Source organism: Dicentrarchus labrax, unplaced genomic scaffold (genome assembly GCF_905237075.1).
Source record: "Dicentrarchus labrax unplaced genomic scaffold, dlabrax2021, whole genome shotgun sequence".
NCBI classification, from domain to species: domain Eukaryota; kingdom Metazoa; phylum Chordata; class Actinopteri; family Moronidae; genus Dicentrarchus; species Dicentrarchus labrax.
The window spans coordinates 19,415,812-19,443,099 of record NW_026136721.1 but is presented as its reverse complement, the minus strand read 5'-3'; the positions used below and the strand labels follow the sequence as shown (position 1 = coordinate 19,443,099).

At 38.1% G+C, this 27,288-nt stretch overlaps 1 long non-coding RNA gene across 3 annotated transcripts; it reads right to left on the bottom strand.

The window, feature by feature from the left end:
* Window positions 1-26,082, bottom strand: LOC127354379 (uncharacterized). Of its 3 annotated transcripts, XR_007881522.1 has the most exons (6): window positions 25,983-26,070; window positions 17,478-17,586; window positions 3,662-3,752; window positions 3,442-3,526; window positions 2,842-3,168; window positions 1-1,684 (listed from the first exon to the last, which is right to left on the bottom strand). It is a non-coding gene; the product is annotated as an uncharacterized LOC127354379 (long non-coding RNA). The 3 variants fall into 3 exon arrangements; XR_007881523.1 differs by lacking the exon at window positions 17,478-17,586 and having other exon boundaries at window positions 25,983-26,082; XR_007881524.1 differs by lacking the exons at window positions 17,478-17,586; window positions 25,983-26,070 and adding an exon at window positions 13,784-13,802.
* Window positions 26,083-27,288: the final 1,206 nt, after the last annotated feature.

The window sequence follows — 27,288 nt, the reverse complement described above, 5'->3', positions numbered from 1 at the left end:
TTTCATTCATAATGTTCTTTATTTCCCATTAAAGGCTTCATTCTGAAAGGATACAGTAATTATTACTGGCTAGGATTTGTGAACATTTATACCAGCTAATGCACCAAATTTAAAACAACAAATAAAAACTAAACTAAACGAACACATCAACAACAACAACAACAAAAAACAGTTCCTAACTGTACTAATCTTGAAATGGTAAATCTTGAATGGGTGTGTGTGCCTGTGTCTGGATGCATCCTTGTGTGCTGGATTGGTCAAGGTGACCTCGTATTTGTTTACCCAGCCGCAGCAACGTCTTGCTGAAAGCTCATCCTGCCCCTGCATGGCACTGTTTTAGTGACAGCATTAGCAGTGAGTCATTCTGATTTGAAAAGGCAAATGTTCCTGTCTATGGAAGGTGCACTGAAGCGTGAAAAAGGCAGAGTTTTAGTCCCTGAGCCGGGTTTGTCCTCCAGCTTCAAGCTATACCTGCAAAGACTTGACTGGGGAGAGGCAGAGGGCTAGTTGAAGATGGTTAAACAGAAGAAGTGATCTGTATCTGCTCTTCTCAGGACACTGACTAAGACTGTGTGCACAAAAAGAACATTTTTGTACTTATTGTCTGAAATGTAGCCACAAACAGGGTTGGTCTTGTTTGTCCAGGTTTGAAATCTCTAAAATTTCTGCAACCACACTTTCTACAGAAAAATTGTTTCTACATATGAAAACAAAATTGTCAGATGTCAAAACCAAAGCTGACCACATATCATTAGGGAGTATACTTTAAATGTACCACATGTTGCCCACCCTATCTGGCAGCCCCCTGCCCCTGAATCAGTAATCACATGTCTTACTGATCACAACTAGTTCACCAGAGGGCAGCATCTAACCACAGATCCCAGACAGAGCGGTTGCATGACTGAGATTTCCTGAGTCCAGCTATCTTATACTTCAGACACAAAAGCTTCTGTGTTTCCGAAATTCTGGAATTCACTCTCTGTCTTTTGAGGTCTTTTCATTCTGTATGAGACGGACAGATATTCTTTTTATGGTGCTCTCGCAGACAGCGTGCATTCAAACAGCAGTCACACATACACAACCCTCCCGTAAAAACATGGTGGACACACTTGTCAACAGACATTTTCATCTCACTCTCTCAGAAAGAAATCCATACTCCTGAAAATAATATGTGGCTAGAAGGTCTATAGCTCAAGATAAAGGTTTCTGTGTGTGTGTGTGTGTGTGTGTGTGTGTGTGTGTGTGTGTGTGTGTGTTTCTATGTGTGTATTTGTTGTTTTTTGAAAGAGTGTAAAGGAACCAATAAGCTCTACTCCCTCATCTGTGACTAACTATCGAAACAAAACATCAGAGTCATTTTATACAGTGTAATGATTATCAGACAATTGACAGTGACTTCAGCTCAGAGGTAAAAGAAAGAATAAAATAACTTGCAAGATGACTCACTTCACTGGAAGTGAAATTCTGAAATAAATCTCAGTGGCGTATTGTTCCTCTGTTATCGTTGTACCCTGTCTTCACACGCTCCCTGGCGTGCATTTACTTTGGCAAATTCATTATTTCAGTGTGAGAGCAAGTAAGATCAAAATATACAAAAATATTGTCATAGGTCCATGTGATCCAGCTCCAGTGGTGATGCTGTGGATGTCTAATATTTGCGGCTTCACATTGCTCGAATCGCACTCTGAGGAGAAGACCAAGAGGAAAACCAAGAGGAAGAGAAATTAACCTCAGTAATATACTCGTACATTAGGAATTTAACATTTAGCTTGTGAGAAACCCCCTCGTTCATTGCTGATTTCCATTTTAAAACTAATACCAATCACAAGGGAGCAGTGGTGGGAAGTAACTTAAAACTTTTACTCAAATATTGTACTGAAAAAAATTGCAATTGTACTTTACTCAGTACATTTTAGAAATAAGTTTTACTCTTCTACATCTCACAGTTATAGCTGCTAGTTACTTTCAATGTTGAACACACACAACATATAACATAATTATTTCCCAAAAGTATATAAAATAGTTTGCATTAAACAACATTTTAATCAGGCCGTAAGTTATTAGGATTGGTAAGCTGTGTATTTATCAGCTAATTAATAATGAATCAACACTGTATAGATTTTTTTTGCTGGTGTTCAGGTGTTGATAGCATAACTTGTTTGGTCTTTTTTTAGCTGTAGAGCTATTTCATTTAATCAGGAAATATCCTTTAATAGGCTAATTCAACCACTTTCTGCAAAAGAGCTGCAGACCAAAATCAATTTACATTGCAGACATGGTGGCTCATTTTCTAATAAGCCATCAAGTCTGTGTTTAAAAATTAAGAAAACAGTTCTTCAACCACAATAATCCACCAAAGTGAGTACATGCTTTTAAAAAGGTCTCATTTTGTAATATGCCATTAGGGTGCAGTTGTAAAAAAATAATAATTTATACGTTCAATTCATTTTGGTTCAGATGCTGTGCTGTTGTTTTCCAGAAGGAATATAATCCATTAAAGGGGACCTCCAGATGAGAGCTAGCTAAAATGGCAAAGCCATTGTCAAGCTGGAGGACAATAAACTTTTTACAACCTGGTAACTCAAAGGTTGTTCTTACTGACTGATTCTTGACGTATAAAAGACAATATGTTATTTATTAACTAGTGATAAAGTATATGGTTATAATTAACTAAAAAAATTTTTTTACACACAATGAATGCAAACATAACTTTTGTTTGTTAACAAGAAAATTCCACATGGCACTGCAACTAAAGAAAAATAGCTAAAAAGAAGCAAACCAGTCTTTTTGTATTTTGTATATTCAGTCATAAAGTCATAAAGAGTTAACGTTATCTCTGACCTTGAAACTCCACTGTCGTTCTTTCACTTGCAATTCCTTGGTTGGAACGTAGATTGCAATTGTAGACGCTTGAGTTTCCACTCTCCAGTAGATGCAATTTTTGAAACTTGAGGGAGAATTGTCTATGTTCATACTCACACTGGAAGTCACTTAGGATTCTTCTGTGTGAGGTAACGTTTCCTTCACTGTCCAACGAGCATAAAAGTGTATTGTTTAGGTGCCACTTCATTAATTTGATTGATAATCCATTTTGAGATGAGTACACGTTGCAGTTTAGGGTAACTTTGCCACACCTGGTAATCTCTGAATTTACATTTAGTCCAAACTCTGCAGACAAAAAGACAGATATTGTACTGAGATGATGATGAGATTAATGAAAACAGAATTTTTTTGTTGCTTTCTTTTATCTTAAAGTTAGCGTTATTATCAAGACAATTGCAATGTAAAATTTTACGACGTTGTAGTGTTTACAACATTAATATTTCTTCCATCTGTATAGCCAAGGTAACCTGGAAGATTGCAACATAAAGACTTTTCTTCAATGTATATTTAGACTGAACAAATTAGTTCAAACTACTTTAAAAGTTTCACATAGCCTACCTTTTGTTGCAAAAGTGGGTGCAGTCAGAAGACAGAGAAGTATATGCACTGCTGTGAGCCCCATTGTCATCTCTTTTGTATTTCACTGTAACATGGAGAACAAATCAAAACAAATCTCAAAATATACACACTACAAGTTTTTTTGTGCAACCCCAACTCCGTATTTGAAAAAAACAAAAAACACAATGTTTGTTAAGTCTTATATCTCAGTGGAACTGACCTTAGGTGTTTTTCTCCTCAGCTTGTCTCTAGTCCACAAAGACTCCTGATGATTCCTTCTGGTGCTTTTATATAGTCCTTCAGACTTGTCCCTAAGTGCAAACGTTAATGATTACAGAGTTATGAAAAGGAATTACTGAGAATTCCTTATCACTGTGGGTGTGTGCTGGAACCTGAACAGTGAAATGGAGTTGTTTTGTTTGTGTGTGTGTGAGAGAGCGTATGTGTGAGAGAGAGGAAGTAGGAAAAACAGACACAGTGAGGGCCTATTCATACAGCTGCCACAACTACAGACTTGTATGACTGCCTTTGATATAGCAATTTTCTGTTGCCTCATTTCTTTGCATTCAACTCAGATTTTTCCCATGAGGTTAATATGACTGATTCTGTCTGTGACTCCATGGCGAAAGCCACGGGGTTAACACTTTAATCTGTTATATTCCAAAGAGTCATTCTCACTCAGTGAATGATTCATGTCATTAGAAGTAGTCATTAAGGGTTGTGAATGTCAGTAATAGACACCAGACACATTGGTCAAAATATAAGTAATTAAAGACAAGTGGCAGGTAAATGACCCCAAGGGTAGAAAGAAAAAACTGTCTCGTGTTTGTGACCTTCACTTAGCACACTCATATAAACACCGATCAGCCTTAACATTATGACCCCCTGGGAACCCTGGTGGTCATAATGTAATGCAGCCCCATAAACAACAAACTGTGATGCATTGTGTGTTCTGACACCTTTCTATCAGAACCAGCATTAATTGTTTCAGCAGTTTGAGCTACAGTAGCTCGTCTGTTGGATCGGACCACAGGGGCCAGCCTTCACTCCCCACATGCGTCATTGAGAGTTGGCCCCCCATGACCCTGTCTCCGGTTCACCACTTTTCCTGCCATGGACCACTTTGATAGGTACTGACCACTGCAGACTGGGAACACCCCACAAGAGCTGCAGGTTTGAAGATGCACTGACCCAGTCGTCTAGCCATCACAATTTGGCCCTTATCAAAGTTGCTCAAATCGTCATGCTGCCCATTTTTCCTGCTCAACTTTGAGGACAAAATGTTCACTTGCTGCCTTATATATCCCACCAGTGGTCAGTTGTTATAATGTTACGGCTGATCGGTGTACACTGTATATTAAGAGTATATCCCCTTCTCCAGGGACCGCTACACGTATGCTTATGTTATAGGATAATGCTACCAATATTTGTTATTTTATTAGCAGCAAATACCAGGGAAGAAACCAAATCCAACATTGAATTTATCCTACTAACAACTATTGTCAGTTGCTAATTGCAACATTGCCCAAAAATGCAAACGTCATGAGTATGCAGTTTATTTTGAAACTGTCCACTGCTACATTTTCAATCTCTAGAGAACTAGATGTCACAGAGGATGCTAGGGATGGAACGTGCTATGCTGACAAATATAACTGATAATAAACTTGTTCATTACTGTTTAATTAATTAGGGACACATGTCATTTCATGGTTAACATCTTTCTTTGTATTAGGAATTTTATTTATTTTTTAACTGTGAAGTGATGCCAGTAGTATCCTTTAAAAATGATCTCACATGCAACAAATTTGGTCACTTGGTGAGTGTGAGTGTTAATTAGAGAGTTGCTTGTCCAGTGTGTGACAGAGACAAAGTAACTGGTTATGATTTACTTAATTGAGCACTGGGAGACACAAAGTGACAGGGAGCAGAGAAGTGGCTGCCAAAGAGATCTCAGACACTTAAGTCATGAGAAATTTGAGCAGCCTTCAATGTTGTTTATCAAGGAGTCATTCAAGGATTGATTTGTTAACCATATGTCCTTCTTCTGTGCAAACCTGACTTTGGTTCCCATTAATCTGTTCCAGCCTCAAAATAATAGAAGATAAACTGATGAACTGATGCTACTTTTCTTGGATCATCCATGTGGTTATTTAGAACAACATTTCACAATCATATAACAAGGATTCACAGGCTGTAGGGACCCCTGGTGAAGGTTATTGCAAAAGCTGCTGAGTACGTACAACACATGCAAATTTGAATGCACCAAGACATAGAAATCCTGTACATTTAGCCTAATTAGAGCACTCTGGACGTGATTACAGAACTCGAGTTACCATGTGTAATTATCCTTTCCTCTCTCCAAATGTAAAAAGCCACATATTGCTGTTGGTGTTCACATCACTGCATAAAAACAACTACAGAATTCTGCTACTGGCTCAGCAGGGGCACTGAGGCCTACTAGGATAACATTTCCATATCTCCAACTCAACTGTTGGCGGGCGAGTTGCATTGTGGTTAATGGTTTTGACAAGGAAGAAGAATTCTACAAAAACTGTAAATATTTGGTTATGGTTAGGGAGTGAGTGTAGTCACAGACAAACCCTAAATGTCTATATTACACTGTGTCTAATTCATTCATTTTATTCAATGAAGCAGTGAACTGCTCCTGCTATTCCTTCGTTTTTAACAATGCTCTGTAGACAAAAAGTAAACAAAATTATAAAAAGTCCCTTTTTGAACACTAACACATTTATTCAATTAAGCAGTCGACTGCTCCTGCTATTCCTCAAACCTTTCGTTTTTAACAATGCTCCGTAGTCATAAAGTAGACAAAATTCCTCACTCTGACACAGCTTCCTGTAGCTGTTGACCCAGCCCTCAAGTCTTTGTATTAACATTTATAATCTGCCACATCAGAATAGTGTCAACAAATACTTCCTATTCATAAATCTGGGACTTTAGGGCCAGTGGGAATCTGCAGCATTGGAGCAGGTTCATGTTTTGCCCAGTCTGTAATCTGTCTTTGGCTATGTATAACTCTCAGGCCTTTCCTGCCCTGCATGACAGCAACATTGCGGCTTATTACACAGCATGTCGAGTTTTATCCTGTACTTAATTGCTGTGGGGACCAGATTACCAATAATGCTGAGTTTTTTTTGTGGCTATAACACGATTTGCAGTAGGAATACTAAACCGCTGAAGTTGTTGAGCATCTGGTAAACATAGTTCGACAGTAATTCTGCACTCAACAGTGTTGTATTTGAGTTGCACTTCGGACCTGTTGCTATGGTGATTGGTCTGCCATTTTTTTTATTGCAGTATGATCAAAAATTCACATCTCCTGTCTTGGTGAAGTTGAAGGATTACATACTTTTTTAGGGACTGAAAAATGATCACACTCATAGAAACCTTTAGCATGGAGAATGTCAGTAATTGTAATAATTGTCATTAAGCTCCAAACAAAGAATGAATTATGTGACCTTTACTGTATGTCCCTTCTGTTAGATGAATCACTTGTGGCTCCAAAAGCTAATGTTTCAGTGATAGGAAACCTTGGATAATGTTCTAATTACTACCAATACAAAATCATATGAATGGGCTTTATGGACAACAGGAATTATGGCGCTCAGTACATAAATGATTTTCATTTAATACAAGTTGTGAGGTTTTTGAATGCCAGAAATGGAAACTTGTTTACTGCATTACATTAGAGTCTGCATCAGAGTTACATCATTGCATCAGTGTCTGGAAGCTGCTGGTACAGGTAGCACTCATAATTCCTGTGTATGTAATTCCTGTTGAAGACTTTAGCTGTTAAAACCCCCCAAAGCCCCACTAAAGCTCAGCCTCAACGAGATTTAAAGAATCTAAGCCGCGCTGGCACTTAACTTTAGAAGTTCAATAAGAATCTCACTTACAGCATGTTGTATGCTGCTGCTGCAAGTTTCCATTTTAAATACTTGCTGCATTAGTGGCAACTGAACATGCAGTTGTAGCCCGGTGTAAACGTAGAGGGGTTAAAACAAGTTCATTTGTAATACGAATAATTATTGCAATTATTTAATTAAATAATTTAGTAATGCAAGTAAACTGACAGTAATTTCGATTAAAAGCAGTGATAGATGAAATGTTAACCAAGAGATTAACATAAATTCATAATAAAGTAGAGTGTAAATAGTTAATCAAGTAAGTACATTAAATTGTTCTATATAGTAGCTGAAGAAAAGTGTGTGGTAAACCAAACGTGAATATTCAGATTTGTGTCATTGGTTCATGCTGTTTCATTTGATTGGTTGACCATAGGTAAGGGAGAGAGCGGAAAAGGGGCGGTAAAGAAAAAAAAACGACAACAAGAGAGACAGGAGAATCGACGAGAAGGAGAGAAGAGAAAAGAGAGAGAAATGCAGAGCTAAAGTAAGTTAATTGCCACTGAGGATAAAGATTTGCCTGCCACACCGCACCGAGCAACACACAGGCCTGCAACTTTTATTGTTTTTGTGTGTGTGTGTGAGAGTGTGTGTGTGGGCCCACTGTTTTGTTTAGAGTTTAGTTAAGTAGCATATTTGATCTGAGTCTGATGAGTACAGAGAAATCATATTAAAGTGGTACGAACTAGGAATGTTAGAGACCTGAGATAATTTAAGTTTTGAATAGTATTTTGATATTGCCAATTCTATTTTGCTTATTATAAGTGATTTTCTACAGTGTTATGCCAATTTTGGTAAAGGGTATTTTGTTTACAATTCAGCATTTCAACTATAATATTTTTATTTTTTTTTAGAAGTCTAATTTGGGTAATTGTGTTATTTCATTTTTGTTTCTTCTTAACTAACAAAGTAAATATTATTGGTGTTACACTGCAAACCACTGTTTAGTAAAATATTATTTCATTTATTTGAAAGAGTTGTCTGGGGTCAGTTATTTAAAATAGTGTACAGTACGTGTGAATAGAGCCACTGCTTAGTCTAACAGTGTTGTTGGTTATTCATAAAGTATTAGGCTATAAAAAGTTTCACACAAAACAGGTAAACCTTCGTGGTAGCGAGCTTTTATAAATCAAACCCAGACACCCCATCATTCAAGTCCAGGGTGAGTTCCTTTAACATAGGCATTTACTGAGTGTTGGGGTGCTACACAGTGTTTTGGGTTTTCCTGAACAGAGGGGTATTGCACAAAACCAAGATAAGGGATTAAGCCGGGATATGTTGGTTATCCTGGATGAATTTAGCCTCAAGTCGGTTGCATGAAAGCAGGTCAAACTTATCCCGGCCAAGTTACTATGGTGATTTATTCTCTGCAGTTAGCCTGCCGCAGACCAGGCTAACAGCCAGGCTAAGATTAATCCTAGTGATTCACCTGTATTTCCACCGTCAATCCTGTGAGGAATTAATGTGTTTTACAGCGTGTCCATGGTCTTTCTAAGTATGTTGCATCATTTTAATTATCCTGCATTAAAATATTACATATATATTGTAATTTCTTATTTCATTTAAATCTGTTGGGTGTTTGTAATTGCAACAGTCTTTTTATATTGATTCAAGTGGTAGTATTATTACTCAGGACAAGTGTTATATTGCTATGCTAATGAAGACTGCTTGTCAAATTGCATACATATGTGTTTATTGCAGTAATTGAGATTACAAAACACAGCTGATGAAGTTGCAAAGGTGTTTTCAATGAAATCTGTGACAAGGGCAATATAGTATATATATTATGGCATGCCATTTGGGAAATTAATCTTTGAATATATAGAATGAAACTTTGAATATATGGAATGAATCTTTGAATATATGGAATGAAACTTGACTGGTCATCAAGGCACTGCTGTCATCTTGTAGAAGTGAGAATGAGTCAGTCAGGAACTTTGTGGCAGCAATACTGAGCAATGAGGACATTATTAACTCATTGGCAAGTGCTTATACGGGCCAAAATCCTTTCCATAGTACCCGTGCCCAATACCGTTCTCCTGACGAAGAAGTTCACTCCCTTTTTAATCGTGGCAGGCCGACTACAACAGGCCTCAGGCAAAATCCTGACAGAAAAAGCAAAAAAGTTTTCCAGTTTAAGAAAGTATTCACCTGATGCCATTTTGTAAAACCAGCTAATTCAGAAGGCTATCACTTTGATGAAAAGGATACAACTAGGTTTTGAATTTCATTCAGTATTCTCACATTTTTATCAGTATATTCAAAGCTTCATTCCATATATCCAATCCAATCCAATCCAACTTATTTGTTAAGCACTTTAAAAACAACCAAAGTTGACCAAAGTGCTGTACAGGAGAATAAATAAGACATCATAAATGTAAACAGTGATGGTGATGATGAAGACCACTGTGAGGAATATTGACAGTGATGGCTACAACACTGGAAAGCCAGCGTGGCAGACAACACGGACGAAGTCCGACGGCGACGAGCTCGATGTCCGGGCTGCAGACACGCTCTTTCACAGATTCATTCCATATATTCAAGCTTCATTCCATATATTCAAAGCTTCATTTCCTAAACGGCATGCCATAATATATATGTGTATATATATATATATATATATATATATATATATATATACACACACACACACACCATATATATATATATATATATATATATATATATATACACACACACACACACACACCATATATATATATATATATATATATATATATATATATATATATATTATTCACACCTGTTCCCTCTTCATAATGTCTTGCCCTTTCTTGGAGGATGTACTGAATGAGGAAGCCCTAATCCTCAGACGAGCATTTAGTCATGAAAGAGCCTTCCGGGACAGGTCAGAGCCATTGGCCGTTGGAGATGACAATCTCATTGAGAGATACAGATTCTCAGGCGATGGACTAAGATATTTATGTAGGCTGCTGGGTCCAAAAATACAGCACCAGACGGCAGGAAGCCATGCTCTCACTGTACCACAGATGGTCTGTGTTACATTGAGATGTTTTGCAAGTGGGAGCTTCCTTTATTCTGTTGGGGATGCAGAGAACCTCAATAAATGAACCATTTGCAGCACACATCCTGGCTTGTGCCCCCCTGTGCCAGTTCTATGGGCTTTTTTTTTTTAACTGCTACAATCATACATTCAACATGTCAGCAGACATCTAATCTATTCACCTCATTTGTTCACTGTTATCTACTTTATAGTCACTTACCAGCCTGCAAAATGTTCTTGTATTTAATTTTAACTTGCTGCCAGGTCCTTTTATGGCCAGACAAGTTTGTTCTTTATGAAGGATAGAAAGATAAAATAGATTAAAATAGATTAAATGACACACATTGTGGATAATTGTTTGCACTTAATCATACTCTACATTTAAGTAACAAGCACCTGTACTTGCCATATTTAAAGCAAAGTGTACAACAGTTGATAAGTGGACTTAAAGTAACTCCTTTAGTCCTTTAATTGTAGCCTAATTATGAGAGTTCCAGTGGAGCACTGTTTATTCATTGTACAGTTTTGGACTACTTAAGTATTAAGCCGGTCCGCTATTGTCTGCCAGGCTTTCTCTCTTTCTTTAATTATGGCATTGGTATTGCTTTTTTTTCTTATATCTTCCACCTCTTCATAGAACTCCATCAGGAGCTGTTGTTCAGCGGCCATGAAATATGAAGCGCGACTCTTATCCAAGTTCCCATCTGTGATTCTGTGAGCGATCGCGAGGTCTATTTCAGTATGCCGTGAACACGCACTTATCCCGACTATCTACATCTGGCTTAACATAGCTGCACCTTTTAATCCTGGCTCGGCAAACGTGCAACCATTTAAGCCAGGATGCGCCGAGCAGGCTAGGTCAAGCCGCGCTTGCTCAATTATCCTGGATTTCTTTATCCTACTTTTGTGCAATACCCCTCTGGAGGTGAATCACAAAAACACACAAAGTAGAGTACATTCACAATAATCCTAGAGCATCGAGCTATCATACCATATTTTTTTTGCATGTGGCATTTTTAGTTTCTCACAGACAGTTTAAACTTGGTTGGGAACCATTTTTGTTGTGTTGGGCCTGTAAAACCAGTTGAGACACACAGTATAAATTGTGATATTGGCCGTGGCTCAACTGTCACTTTGGTTTACTCTTTAAGGGCAAGAGCAAGGAATCCTAATATAATTCACTATCATGTTTGTTTATGCATTTGTCTAACAAACTCATTGTCCTATTCTAGGTTGAGAGATGGGTCAGTGCTGAGATTTAACTTGTTCCTCCTTTTTAGATATTCACAGAATTCTTATTTGGGTCAGCTGTGCAGTACACTCTGTAAAAATAGCTCTTGTTTAATGTGCAGTGTCAAAACCAGTCATCGATCTAAAACTATTTTGTTTACCAACACCAGAAACTAAGATTTATGAGCCCTTTATAAAGCAATACCATCTCACTATAAACTTGGCATCTCTTTAGGAATTCCAATTCATTTGACAAGTAAATATACAGTATGGGATTCATGGAGGATCCGGACCGGATGACAGCACAATGAATCATAATCACTCAAGTGATATCACTTTGAAAACAACCTTTGTACAGCACAGTTTTTTTAGGGTCAGGTTAATAGCTAGTCTCTTTTAGTTTTTAACTTTTGTTCCTTTCTTGGTTCCTCAACCTCAAAGAACAGCTGCGTGTGGAGATCTTGAGACAGGGCTGATTAAATACACATTCAACAAAGCATTAACATACCTGCCAACCTTTCAAAAAACCTTGGAGTGATATTTTTTGGGGGTGACACAAGTTGGTGGCTCAGATATCAGAGAATTGGAATTCATTTGATGTTGTACCCATGTTGTACCCTGCATTCTGGGGGTTTGTGGGGAGGCCCAAAGCCGCTGATAGGGGCAGCCTACTGGAGATGGATAATATTGGTTACATTCTGAGAAGCAGACATAGCTGAAGGTCCACCCCCAGGAAATTTTGGATTGAGTAGATGTGATTTCCTGCATTCTAGTGCATTTTTGGGTGGTCTGCTAAAGATGTGCAATACCTGAACTTATTCTGATTCATGTTCGGCATCATGACTTGTAGGGCCTTCTAGACTTGAGCTGAACATTCAACCAGAAAACTATTGTTGTGCCTAAATGACTGCCTGTATCACAATAAAGCCTTATTCATAGACCAGTGTTTAAGATTTGACCTAGGTACCTGTACGTTGATTGATATTTTGATAAGAATGGTATTAAACTGTGAGTAAATAAACAATGCAATGAGCTGATATTTTGAGCATGCAGTATACTACGAGGTTAACAAGGTGCTCTCCTGCTGCTTGTTATGACAGCTTTCACCACACTAAATCATGTTCACACGCACAAACAAATAATTTATTTTAAGATCTAAAGTTTAAGAGAGTGAGTACTCAATTGGACGACATTTCATTGTTACATACCTAGGCTCAGATCAAGGACCACATTTTGATTTCAGAGGTGGGGGGGACACAAGTATTTTTTTTTTCTGGCCTTTTGATGGCTTTATTTATAGAGACAGCTGTAGGGAGACAGTGATGGTGGGTGGAGAGAGGGGGGATGACACGCAGCAAAGGGCAGCAGGTCGGATTCGAACCTGAAACCCGGAATCTCTCTCTCTCTCTCTCTCTCTCTCTCTCTCTCTTCTCAATTCAATTTCAATTCAAATGGCTTTATTGGCATGACGTAACACTGTACATATTGCCAAAGCAAGCGTTTGGAATTAAAAATAATAATAATAACAATAAAGGAAAACAATATTTACAATAAATTAATAATAATCAATAATCTATACTGTTGGTAATACTGTAACTATGATTGACTCAATCACAATCACAGTCACAATCAATCAATCTCAGTCAATTAGTAATTAATTACAATCAATTAAAACAGTAGTAAAGTAACAGACTACAGTTAACAGTAATAAAAATAATTAAATATAATATATATAATATTAAAATATATTAAAATTAAAATGTGTGTGTGTGTGTGTGTGTATTAAAAAACAACAAAAACAACGACAACTAAAACAATCAATTATTTTATACATGTATCTGAGTTTCCACTGGTCGTCCTCAGTTCGTGGCATGAGGAGACATATTTTGCTGCAATAACTCTCTCTCTCTCTCTCTCTCTCTCTCTCTCTCTCTCACCTCAATTACGGACTGAGCTAAGCGGCGGACGCCCCTCTACACACAATAGTAGTTCTTCTAGTTTTCTATTGCTACTTTACGTTTATTGTTCCATTTTTTGGTTTGACTGCTTGTAAAGCATGTAAATATAAATGTAAATATAGAATAAACATTCTGGACACACACGCACATACGCACATGGACACCGATTCAAACGTGAATGTAAATGAAGCCTCTGATATTACCTGGGCAACTCCAGCAGACCGGTGTGCAAGCAAGATGGAGTGACAGCGGGGAAGGCCAATCACACAAGAAACGGCAGAGGCAATCGAGGAGCTTATGGGCGGTCTAAACTCAGGGAAACAGGCTTCAGCTGGAGCGGCCGTTTTCCTCTTGGTCCTAGTGCTTGACGAGTCTCTGCTTACTATAGCATAACATTGTTTTTGGACGGTAAAAACTGCAGGGGACCGAAACGGCCCAAGATCGGATTTTTTTTTTTGCGTGAGAAATCTGATGTGGGGCGTGAGTGCGTGTGAAAACAGGCAAAACCGTGTGTGACACGTCGAAGTTTAATACCATTCTAATCAAAATATCAATCAACCTACAGGTACCTAGGTCAAATCTTAAACACTGGTCTATGAATAAGGCTTTATTGTGATACAGGCAGTCATTTAGGCACAACAATAGTTTTCTGGTTGAATGTTCAGCTCAAGTCTAGAAGGCCCTACAAGTCATGATGCCGAACATGAATCAGAATAATAGGTATTGCACATCTTTAGCAGACCACCCAAAAATGCACTAGAATGCAGGAAATCACATCTACTTAATCCAAAATTTCCTGGGGGTGGACCTTCAGCTATGTCTGCTTCTCAGAATGTAACCAATATTATCCATCTCCAGTAGGCTGCCCCTATCAGCGGCTTTGGGCCTCCCCACAAACCCCCAGAATGCAGGGTACAACATGGGTACAACATCAAATGAATTCCAATTCTCTGATATCTGAGCCAACAACTTGTGTGGCTGCGTGCGCGGCATAATTTTGGTCACCCCCAAAAAATATCACTCCAAGGTTTTTTGAAAGGTTGGCAGGTATGCACTGAGCCAATATTCCCAATCTTTCACAGGAGCACCTCAGTGGATGGCTGTCATGTGTTTTTTAAGGACAAAAGTTTGAAGAGGCACGGAGCATTCACATTGCTGTCACACTGAGTTTATAGTACGCTGTGAAAAAAAATCAATTCAAATTCTCTGCTTTCTTTATGCAAATTGTATTTTGAATTGAAAGCGTGGGGTGCCGCATGTATTTGGAACTGTCCTTCAACACAAGTAAATTCTATTTACCTGCGTCAGGAACATAAAGGGACATAAATTATTATATAGTAAATGGACCTGTACTTGTATAGCGCCTCTCTAGTCTTCCGACCACTCAAAGCACTTTTACACTATGTACCACATTCACCCTTTCAATCAGTCCATTGAACAGAAACTAATCATTCATACACACACCGATGCAATTCAGGGTTCAGGATCTTGCTTAAGGATACTTTGATATGTGGTGGGAGGAGCCAGGGATCGATCCAACAACCGTCCGATTAGTGGACAACCCGCTCTGCCTCTGAGCCATAGCCACCCGTAGTCAAGCTAAATCAGGCCTTTAATTTTTACCATGAATATAACATGACCATTCAGTGTGGTGCAAAATGTATCTCAATAATGATTTTCAAATCAAGTATTAAATATTTCATACTTCATACTTTGTTTGATTCTAATTGTTCTCGCTGAAGTCATGGGCCTATATTATTGAATCAGCAGAGCCTAATTTGGCTTCCTGTTTTTTGGTAACAATATAAATATCAAAGCAAGATGAATATGTAAAAGGAAGAATGGGGCATCTTTGATGTTAGACCAGGGAAGAAAATATAGTAAAATATATATAAGTCACATGTAGTTTTAAAAAGACAGTAGAGTTTGTCATATAATCTGGTCTGTGACGATACACTGATGCACAAATATGCAAGTTGTTGAGGTGATTATGGGAACACTGGTTTACATTTGTGGTTTTATAGTACAGTATTTTACAGAATTGTGTTGAAAGCCTGTATTGTATATGGTATTATTAAATGGCAGACATGTTTTGCTACAACAAAGTTTCTAAAAATGAATATGATTTACAGTATCAACGTGGATACCTCTCAAAGGTGAAACTGCAGCAATCTCTGAGTACCCGATAGTAGATTATCAATTTGCTGGTACTGAAACAAGTTCAAGAGAAAACAGTCCTATAGGCCGTCCGTGGATCGTTCAACATAGTATAAAGAGCGACAAAGTCTGCATAGGAAGGAGATTGAGGAAATGGCTGTCTCAAACAAACCCAGACTTTCACCCAGAATACCGCTGTTAACCAAAAGTCAACACTGAGTTATTTTGATTAACAAAACATACTAAACTTACGTCACATATGTAATGTAGGCTTTTAATTTCACAGAGGACACTAACATACTTATTTTACCCAAACCATGATCCTTTCCTAAACCTAACCAATTCGTTTTGTTGCCTAAACCTAAACCAAACTGCGACCGTTCACAATGTGACCACGAAGGTCCAGAACAAAGGTTCTGTTTATCAAAGATCCAGTATGCCCTTTGGTGGTACTCTCTAATGGTCATGTCATTTTGTGAGACACTGGCAATCGACATACTCAGAGGTTTAGATATGAGGACGTGTTGGTGTATAGAGACACATATTCACACAGCCAGCATGCACAGGTCAATGGTGTCTGTAATTCCTGTTTACCCATGAGCTTGAACTCCAGACTGTTTTCTGCTAATAGTCTTGCACAGAACAACACATATTACTCCCCTGCTGTCCCTCTCCAACCTCTCTCTCTTTCTGTGCCCTCTGTTCTAGCCCTTAAACTTTGAGGACATCTCCATCACACACAATCATGAATCACATTTACGAGCAGATCTAGAAGCTTTGCTGCACTCATAAACACACCACCTGACCCAATCCCCACCCATAAAGGCTGCTATCACACAGTTAATGTCTATTGGAAGGGTTGTTGCACAGCATACAGTGTACAGCATGTGAGTATACACAGGAATGGAATGAACTATTCGGATGGATTTGAGGAAAGTTGTCTGAACAGAAATCAGGATCTTGTCAAGTCTTGTCCAGAGGCTGCACTCAGTCTTGTATAATACAATAGGATGCAAGAGCAAAAACCAAGAAGAAAAAACCCTGTTTCCAGAAATGTAAAATATAACACAATCAGTACTAATTAGGTATTTTATTATAAATATTAATCATTGAGCAGAAAGGTGTATTTTTAAACAATATTTTATGATGTAAATATTATAGAATTTGGTCACAAACTAGATTGTTTTTTTAAATCATATCACTGTGATAAAAAGACAAGCTGATATAATGAATTATTCATTATGCTCTAGCTTTATTCCTGGAAGTCATATATGACCTTTTCAATGAAAAGGAGCAACAACTTAAAAGTGCAGACAAGTGACAGACCAGAAAGAAAATTTAGACAGGAAACGTTATATGCGTATTGTTGATTGACCCTACAGGTTTTGACCATTTTAGATATCACTTTAACATGCAATTCATCAACATTATATTACATATTAGTGGGAAGACACACAAAGCTCATCAGATCAATGAAACATTTTTGACATTTTTGTAAGCCATAAATGCATATAATTGGTTCACTCTTTACTTTAAAGGTCATTCCTTCACATGTCTGAAAGGTCTCAACATCATCGATACAAATGGCCTGTCATTATATTGATGTGCATAAAGCTACATTGTACTGTAGTTGAAATAACACTCATGTGGTTAGAAAAAGCTGCAGCTACTACATGAACATTTAGACATTAGGGAGCATTGTGCTTTGCCATCTGGGGCCTCATGATGCATCAATCTCACCATAATCTACGGGCTGTTACAGGCTTCAAAAGGATCCAATTGAATAATCTTGATTGTAGTACAGCTGCCTGCTGCAGCTGGCAGGAACAGGACTTTGAGGAATTTGAAACTGGAAAGAAAACCATTATGTCAGTAAGAACATATCTTTCATTCTGTTACTGACATAAAAGACACACAGTGTACTGTAGGTACTACAGAGTGCTGTACTGCTTTTTCTATTCATTTTATAATTCAATTTATACATTTTCTATTTCTCACGTGCGTGTCAGCCATTTGTAAAGCAGTTTTTATTGATGATTTTATGAGATGCTAGACAAATAAAGTGCAGATCTCAAACCCAACCCAAAACCAACCTATACTGCCAGACAAGAGAACTGCTATCTGAATCAAGTAAGAAAGTAAGTAAAGCTTTATTTATATAGCACTTTTTAAAACACACAGTCACAAAGTGCTTCACAAACCAACAAATAAAAATATAAACACACATACACACACACACACACACACACACACACACACACACGGGTATACAGTATATATATGAATATATACAATTATAAGAGGGATGACAGAGATAAGTAAACAAACAAGAAGGTGATCTATAAAAAGGCCTATAGAGGTGGGTTTTAAGGAGCCGTTTAAAACAGTCCAAAGATTCAGCGAATCTGAGTAATTGTGGAAGAGTATTCCACAATGATGTTGGGGCTAAAACAGCAAAGGCACAGTCACCTTTAGTTTTGCAGTCAATGGATAAAAGGCCGAAATTTGAGGAGCAAAGAGGCCGAGGAGTGGAACGAGAAACAAGGAGATCTGAAATGTAACTGGGGGCAAGGTCATGAAGTGCCTTATGTGTAATCAGAAATATCTTATAGTTGATTCTGAATTTACAGGAAGCCAATGGAAGGATGCGAGGACAGGAATAATGTGGGACCGACGGCTGGTTCTGGTTAAAAGTCTGGCAGCTGCATTTTGGACTAACTGTAAAGGATTTAAGGAAGCTTGACTGAGGCACTTATGGAGGGAATTACAGTAATCTAAACGGGAGAAAATAAAGGCGTGAATTAATTGTTCAAGATCTCTGGAGGACAAGAAGCTTCTGATTTTTGCAATATTTCACAGCTACAGAAAACAGGACCGGACAAGTTTTGTAACATGAAGGTCAAATGTCATATACTGATTAAAGATCATACCCAGATTCTTAGCATTGGGTTTGATATTTGTGAGTAATGGTCCAATAAACTGATCAACTGCAGTGACAAAGTTTTCAGGGCCAAATAAAATTATTTTTAGTTTTGTCAGGAGACATCCAGTCTTTGGTGGCAGCTTAGCTTTTTCCAGTTGTGCTCAGCCTTCCTATATTACCTTCTTTGTTGTCTAATCTTAACATGGATCCAAGGATTGGTATTAATAACTGGGACAGCTAACTTGATCATTAATATTTAAGAAGTGAGGAGGGGAATTTGCCAGACTAGAAAAAATGGCTACAAAATGTGGCTGCTGATTGATTATTAAAGATGCGAGTGTGGATTAAATGTTTCTGGGATGATGAAGCAGATACAAAATGTGTATCAAAAGTAATCTATTTGTGGTCAGAGACATAATAATGCATATTCAGGGAATTAAGATCAGTAAAAACCAAGTCAAAGGTGTGCCCACAGTTATGTGTAGGGCCAGAGATGTGCTGCACAAGGTTAAAAGATTTACAAATGTTTAAAAGGTCTGGAGCAAATAGATTTTAAGTTTTGTCATTATGAATGTTAAAGTCCCCAGCTATAATGGCCTTATCAAATTTGATAAGTAACTCACACAATTTGTTGAAAAAAACACTACTGGGGTTGGATTTGGGGGCATGGTAAGTGATTATACAGCATATGGGGTTTTCACACACAATTTTAGAAGTTAAGATTTCAAAACTGTTTAAAGAGCCGAGGCTGAGATGGTTTTTAAACACAACTGCAATACGCCCATCCCGGCCTGTTAGTCTTGTTTTTTTCAAATTAAAAAAATTGTAACTGGGTGGGCATAGCTCTACTAGAGGGGAACACTCCCCAGGCTTCAGCCAGGTTTCAGTAAGAAACAGAAAATCAAGGTTATGGTATGTAATTAGATCATTAAGAATGAAAGATTTATTAGACAGACTGTGCATTCAGAAGAGCACAGGCGACTGGGATAAGGGGTTTAGCTGGACTGGAATTACCACAGTAAACTGAAACCAAATTATGAGGCCTAACAGTACTGCATAGAGTAGTAGAGTAGTTTTGCATGCAATGACAACACAAATTCTTCCAGCTACAGTATGATTAATTTTACATATCAGAAAGTGGTTACAGGTCTTGGAGAGTATTGCTGCATGTGTGAAAAAAGGCCAAGACTTCCTTTCCGTTCATTGTCTGATTAACAACTCGAGATGCAAGAATGAAGTTAATCAGATACGAATAATGTATCCAATGAAAATGGCACTGCGACTGCATTAACCCCACAGCTGATTTTACACATTAAATTATAACAACTAAGCCAAATTGTGAAATATATATATTTTTAAAAATCAGGTTAACAAGAGGCTGCATTTGAAATGTGTCACTTCCACCCTCCAAAACTCTGCAGACTACTGTAAGCCTATGCAGAGTCAAACTCATATTAAGGCATAACCAGTAAACCAATTTATTCACAGATCATAAAATCTCAAGAGAGTGCATGTTATGACAGGACGTGTGACATTCCCCTCCACCACATATCAATGAACTCATAAAATATTTTTATATAAGTTAGTAGTTTTGTAGTTAAATAAGTAGTTTAAGGTACCACTGTGCTGGTATTTGCCTCATCTGCATTGTCCTCATCTGCATTGTCACTGTTTCTGCATGTGATTCATGGATTCAGCAAATTCAGGCTGTTGCTGTTGACCAGCTCAACATCCTTCTGTCCCGTTTAATCAGATTTATGTGAGTCATAATTCTCTCTAATCTCTAAAGGAACAACCATCTCAGGGATCCTTGTTATCTTTTGTTTGGACTGTAAATGGGTAAAATACAATATTTGGATACCTATCCCATGCCTCCTGTAAGCCCGGTGGTGTTTTCAGCAGCTTTGATGCGGGACAAATTTATGTTTGAGGGAGAGTTTATCACTCTGAAACCAGCTCTGAGGAGATCAGAGGCATGTTTTTTTCAGAATCAGGAAGCTAATCTGGCTCAGAGCATACAGGGTAGCTGGCCTACCTTCTTAGCAAATGTAGAGCCATGCTCAAACTTGACGCCAATGTTTGCTAACGCAGAGGATTAGCCTCTTCTGTTTGCTTGCACTTTGAAGTTGCTGATGTGTTATTCCAGCATTACTGGGCCTAAACATATCCTTATTTTGGCATGACTCCCAGATGAGATTCTAGCTTCTAAAGGTGTTTTATGATAGAATGATTAAATGTGGTTCAATCTGCCTTAGTGAAAAAGATGACCCCCTGTGTGATTAACAACACTCAGATAACCACTTCACACTGAAGTGCTTATAGACAGTGCTTTCACTGCCAGAGATTTAAAGTGGGGGTATTCACCTTAATTATAAGTAGGAAATGATTATGGTAATTACAGCGGAAGCATTTCTATGCATTTCATCGCATCATGAGCCATCCATGTCTGACAGAGAAATTATTTTTTATTTTGTAATAAGACTGTACAGATGTTCACATGCTGGGGCTTACAATGCAGCTCTGTTGATTATGCTTTAGTGCTTCACCATGACAAGGTGAGTCTGCATCCCAGTGGTAACTTAACCACAAACAAAAGGGGAAACAACACACAACAACAAGATTTAATTGACATGCTATCAGCTCTGTGAGGCTGTAAAATGTGTTTCTGATCTAGCAGTCAGTGGTGAAAGAAGTACTTAGATATTTTTTACTTAAGTAAATAATAAGTAATACCACACTGCTGAAATACTCTGGAATACAAATGCAAGTCATGCATTTAAATTTTTACTTAAAGGCACCACACGACCAGTGTGTAAGATTTAGTGGCATCTAGCAGTGAGATTGGAACCATGGAAACCCCTTGACTTAACAACGTGCAAAAGAGAAACTACGGTGGCTGTGAAACTTACAGAAAACACAGGTGATTATACACTAATGAAAACATACCTTTGAATATTATATTCCATTTCTACCAATAGATCCTAAATGTTACATATTTTCCATCACTGGTAGTGGTCATGGTGGAGTAAGTGAGAAAGGTCAACACGTTCAGTCACTTTTGAGATCTTATGACATTATATGTAGTGTTGGGTTAGTAAAGATTGGGGAAATATATAAGAAATCTTAAACATTTAGGGATGAATTGTTGTGAACTGTAATGTGTATTGTCATTTATATTCGGTTGAAACATCACCAAAATAGTCAAACCAAAATATCACCAAGTATAGTTGAGGCTGATTGGAATGTCAAATAAATTTGCAGGTATTTGGTCATAAAACAATGGGTTTGACAAGTTAAAATCTCAATCTGATGATGATGTTATTACAGGGATTGCTAAAGTTCACGTATGTCTCTACCAATAACATGGTAATCCATCCCATAGTTGTCAAGATGTTTCAATAAAAATAAAAAATGTCAACCCCAACCCCTAGTGCCACCAGCAGTAAGGTTTGGGATGACATGCCATCCCAATAGCCACATTGCTAGCAAAAACATAAACAACGCTGTTCTGTACAACACAGCTATAACACACTATAACAATGCTACAGTAACACTGTAACACTGCAGACACGGTCTGTCCAAGAGGAAATAACATGTCAATGTTCTTAACGTAGCAATACAACCTTTCGATTTTCAGTGACAACCTCACACTTATGAAACCCTGTCTAGAAAAGGAAGGAAACCTGTGTCCTTTAACCTTCTATTGTTAAGGCTGATTTACTGTTTGTGTAACCAGGAGGGTGCCATTCCTCTTCATCCTCTTCATGTTCCCTCAAATTATTATTTATTTTTTTACTTATAATTGAAACTGACATCTCATTTGATGGTGCCCTTGATACATAACATACTTGCATTAATTTACTTAACAGTAATAATAATAATGATAATAATAATAATAATAATAATAATAATACCATATCTTAATCCATTCTCTAAATAATTATCGACCAGTCTCCTTAACTTCCATTCTTTTGTACTAGACACTTCTTAGAAACTACTACAAAGTGACTTAGCAGCTTTCGATCCACATATTTATACTACTGCTTGCTTTTTTTTAACCTTTTCAGTATTCTTTCAGGGCCTGTGATTTTACTGAAACTGCACTTTCTATAGTGGCAAATGATGCTCACTGTCAAGCAGCTGCTTGACACAGACAGCAATGAAGTAACAGTAGCCCCAACTGCTGTCAACATCAGTCTTTTAAATCCAAACTCAAAACTCATCTTTTCACCTTAACTTTCAATTATCCACTGGGTATGTCACAGCCTCAATACATCTATCAAGCTTAGTATTTGTAGTCCATGCTCGTCCTGCCAAAGACAATACTGTAAACTTTCTAAAAGCAACTGTATCCCTACAACCCTCTGGTTGTTTGTGTCCCACAAGTGTGCTTATCTCTTTCTTTCTCCCTAGTTTCGCCACCTTATCCTCTCTTTTCACTCAGACATCACTGTGCTGGACCATTGGCCATTCTGTACACACAACATCTACTGCATGTCTGCTCATCCTGGGATAGAGATCCCTTCTCTGTTGTTTTTGCTGAGGTTTCATCAATTTTTTTCTTCTTTAAAGGGCTTTTTGGGGGAGTATGTCATTATTCTAATCAAGGGTCTAACCAAAGAGGGAGTTGTATCCTGTACAGATTGTAAAGCCCCTTGAGGCAAATTTGGGATTGATGATACTGAGCTTTATAAATAAATCTGTCTTGACTTGTCTACAATTAGCGAGTACTCAGCAACCTTATTGGTGTTCTCATCTCTCTATGGCTGCTCAGCTTAGGCCCATCCATCTCTGCATTGACTATGTTAAGACATATAGGACTGGCCTCGCTGCCAATGGTATTCATGGACAGTGAGTTCCTAGCCCTCTAGTCTCTCCTGGGCACTCATCTACTGTGATTTAGTGGAGCCGAGAACCATGAATTTCAGTCAGGCAGTTGAAGACAAGAGTAAGTGATTCATGCTTTTGTTTACAGGGTCCTGTAGGGACCATAATCTGGCAGTGATAAGAGAGTGTCTATATAAACATAGAGTATGTGTGTGTGGGAAAGTGCTTGCAAACCTGCATGCTGATTTCTGAGAAATAATTAAATGCATGAAGAAAGGAAGAAAGGACTAAAATTGGGAAAGCAGGATGTACCTATGTGTATATTTGGATTTTTGCAACAGTGAGAAAATAAAGTATTCACAGGGGAGAAAATCATCCCAGATGGGTTCAAGATGTTTTTGTTATTTCACAGGAGTGCTCATCTCCACAAGTCATGTTCTGTGGGGTAAGACAGAATGGTGCTGTGTTAAGCAGCGGGAAGTTGGGGACCAAACCCCAAATGGAAACTACCATTTTTACATTCACCTGCAGGATACTATCTACAATCTCCTTTGTAAATGAACCGGTGAAAATAAGAGTTCTTAATAATATTCCTCCATCAACATAACTTTGATAGACTGGCCATTCATCACAGAAAGTACGCCATAATGATATGAGTCTAAATATCATCCAACAAAGGATTGCTACTAAGAGAGTGCCCGATCAGATCATTAGCCTCCATTGATGTCCCCTTTAAAGGCATTACCCTTCATAAATGATAGCCCTGTCCATTAGTGATAGTGCATAAAATGAGCTGTTTTACTGCTGACGAAAATGGCCCCCTATCAATGCTCCCACACCACTATGACCCTGAGTCTGAGGATCATTCCCCCAGTGGGAGTGAGGCTAAGAAAGTGTCATCCATTATCTTTGCCTTATAGGTCACCAACACGAAAAAACTCCAGGACAAACATCAATAATATGATCCTGCCACAACAAGTCCTGCTGATTTAAAGTGTTAAGTGGTGTCCTTGTTGGAGATGAGAAGGGCTTCCACCAAAGGGCGGGTGGTTGAAGCGGTGGGGGTGTGGAGAGTATTAAGGACCCAAACAGGCGAAAGGGAAACCTTTAAATGCTCCCTTGCATCCCCCTCCATCCAACACACATACACACGTGTGTATGCACGTGTCTCTACTCTGCATTTAAAGTGGTCAGCTGCCATTGTTCTAGGAGCCTCATTGTGGAAAAAGAGGTGTGGGGTTTCCATTCACTATAGTTACATCAAAGAAGGGAGCCTTACATCCTTCAATTGAGGGAAATATTTGACCACTTTGACAAATGCCAGAAGTATATGCACTCCTTAATTTACACTCATTTCAAACATCAAAGCATGCCTGAAAATGAATCTAATGGTTATGTTCCCCAATTACTTTTAAATTTTTTAATCTTGGTGATAGTCAAAATCAATAGCATGAGAAGAGAGATTGCCAAAGCCTGTCCGGTCAAATCAGTCACCTTAAATTACTAATGTCTTAGTAAATGCCAGAAAGTAAAGCATGCCATCTCAAACAAAGAATACAGGGTTAAATATCATTAGGTTATTGACCCATATCTGTTTTTCTGTGTAAAAGAAAGTCCAGTATTCCTCTGTTAGTTCTTTCCAATCATATACCTTTGAAGTGGCTATAATCAATATTTTTACATTAACAATAGAAGGTAGCGATGAAGTCAGAGAGATTCATCACCTTACCCTGCAGTTCCCCTTAACTCCCTAAGAAGCTATAGCATATTTTGTGTGTAGGAGTCATTGGCATAGCTGTGAAGTTGCAGATTGCAAGAAAATGGCTCAGTCTTGGGTAACAAAAACACAGTGATTCTTATTTTCAGGTGATTATACACTAATGAAAATATATCTGTGAATATTGTATTATATATATTTCTGCCAATAGACCATCATAAAGGTTACACACTGGATGTTAAACTAATTGTTTTGGTTCACTTTTACCACTCTCATACTGTCTTTGTTGGCCACAGCAGACAGCTGTTTTCAATGAAAACTAAAAATCACTCATCATGTTGTTTATATTTGAGAGGAAGGAGTGAGGAAATTACTAAGTTGGCACATTCCAAGTTTACAGCACTGCTTATTATCTGGTATGGAAAGTTTGCTACGGTAGATTCCTATTTTGTAAAAATATTGTTGCCAGAGAGAGCTTCCAGCACCTTCTTACTATAAAACTTCTCTTGTTGATTACCCTTTAGAGAAAATTGGACCAAGCTTGGACCAAATACAACTTTAAGATTATACTTATATAAAGCTGGAAAGTGTGCCATGCTGAAGGAGTCGATTTAGGACAAGTGGGCTATATTACGTTGGTGTCAAGGGAGTAGCTCCATGGCCATATGAGCCAAAACAAACTCATCAGAAATGTCATTTTAATCCACTTGAGAACATTCTCTCACAGGGCTTCAGGGCTTTGAAGGCTTTCTAATTACAAATGTAATTTTCCTCTTACCTTTTCCCTTTTCTGTCTGATGGCTGTGGAATGATATCTTGCAATGCGCATATCTGTCCTGGACTGTTTGTTATCTGGCACTCACTGCTCAACCACATACATCTGCAACATCAGTGAAATGGAATGCTGAGTCACTTCCTTCCATGAGTATTGTTTCTGTCTTTGCGACTTCCTTTTTTAAAATCACCTGTGTCAAGTACTGCTGTTTCTCCCTTCCTTCCTTGACATCTATTGAATGTTTGTAGCTTGCTGCAACTGACCTTTCCTTGACCAGTGGTCTGCCTCTGTACCTGGTAAGATAGGACATTTGTTAAGTCCTTTATATTTCCTAGAAAGTGAAAGAGCAGTTTTGGAATTAAATTTTGTGGTGATTGAAATATATACTCCAGTGAGTCCTAGTGGATGAAACCCAATGACAGTATGATGAAAACAGAAAATAAAAAGTGAAAAAAAACATTCCTTTCACTTAAAAATATACTGATCAAATGCTTGTCTAATCTTTGCCTTTTTTTTTTTATATTTGTTATAACCCACAAAATGAGCAAGTGAGGATGGGCCACAAGAAGACTTTGTCTCAAGGATCTGTTAGGAACCACTGCTGTCATAGACCTAATTAGACCCTCGGATTTATTCCACAACATAAAAGCAGTCACTCTGCCACATCTAGCAGAAATACTGCAGATCACTGTCTGTGTGTGCATGCCACTCACACACCAAAGGTTAAAATCAATGTGAAATCTCTCCAGCAAAGACAAAATCAGAACCCTCGCAGACTGACAAAATAAAGTGGAATTCCCTGCAGAGCAACAGCAGAGTAGTCGGACAGACTGAGGGCATGATAATGAAGAGAATTGTGATTTGAAATCACTTGTAAAGCTGATCAGTATATTTATATTTATCAAGCATATGTGTTACCTAAATTTCGGGTTGAATTTAGAAGAGAGCAGTCGTGGTTACACAGTAGGCTGTAAAGAGTGGGGAGGACTCTTAAAATCCAAGTCATTCTGGATTGAAACCCTGTGTTATTTATTAGACATGCTAATCCTTATCCCGCAGAGGGCTTACCACCTCAGAGGGGTGTTCATTAGGGTTATCTGCACAGTAATTAGCTTCTGTTGCTCAGGATTCTCATGTAGGGGACAGGTGGGTTTTGGAGTAGGCCTGTCTAGCAGTGAGAAACGACAAACAACAATAAAAAAAGAAGAACAAAATGCTAAGAAAGAGATCTATGACTTATTTATATTTCTCTGAGTAGCCTGAGTAAGCGTCTCAACAGACCACCTTTTTGCTCTTGTGTAGTGTTTAA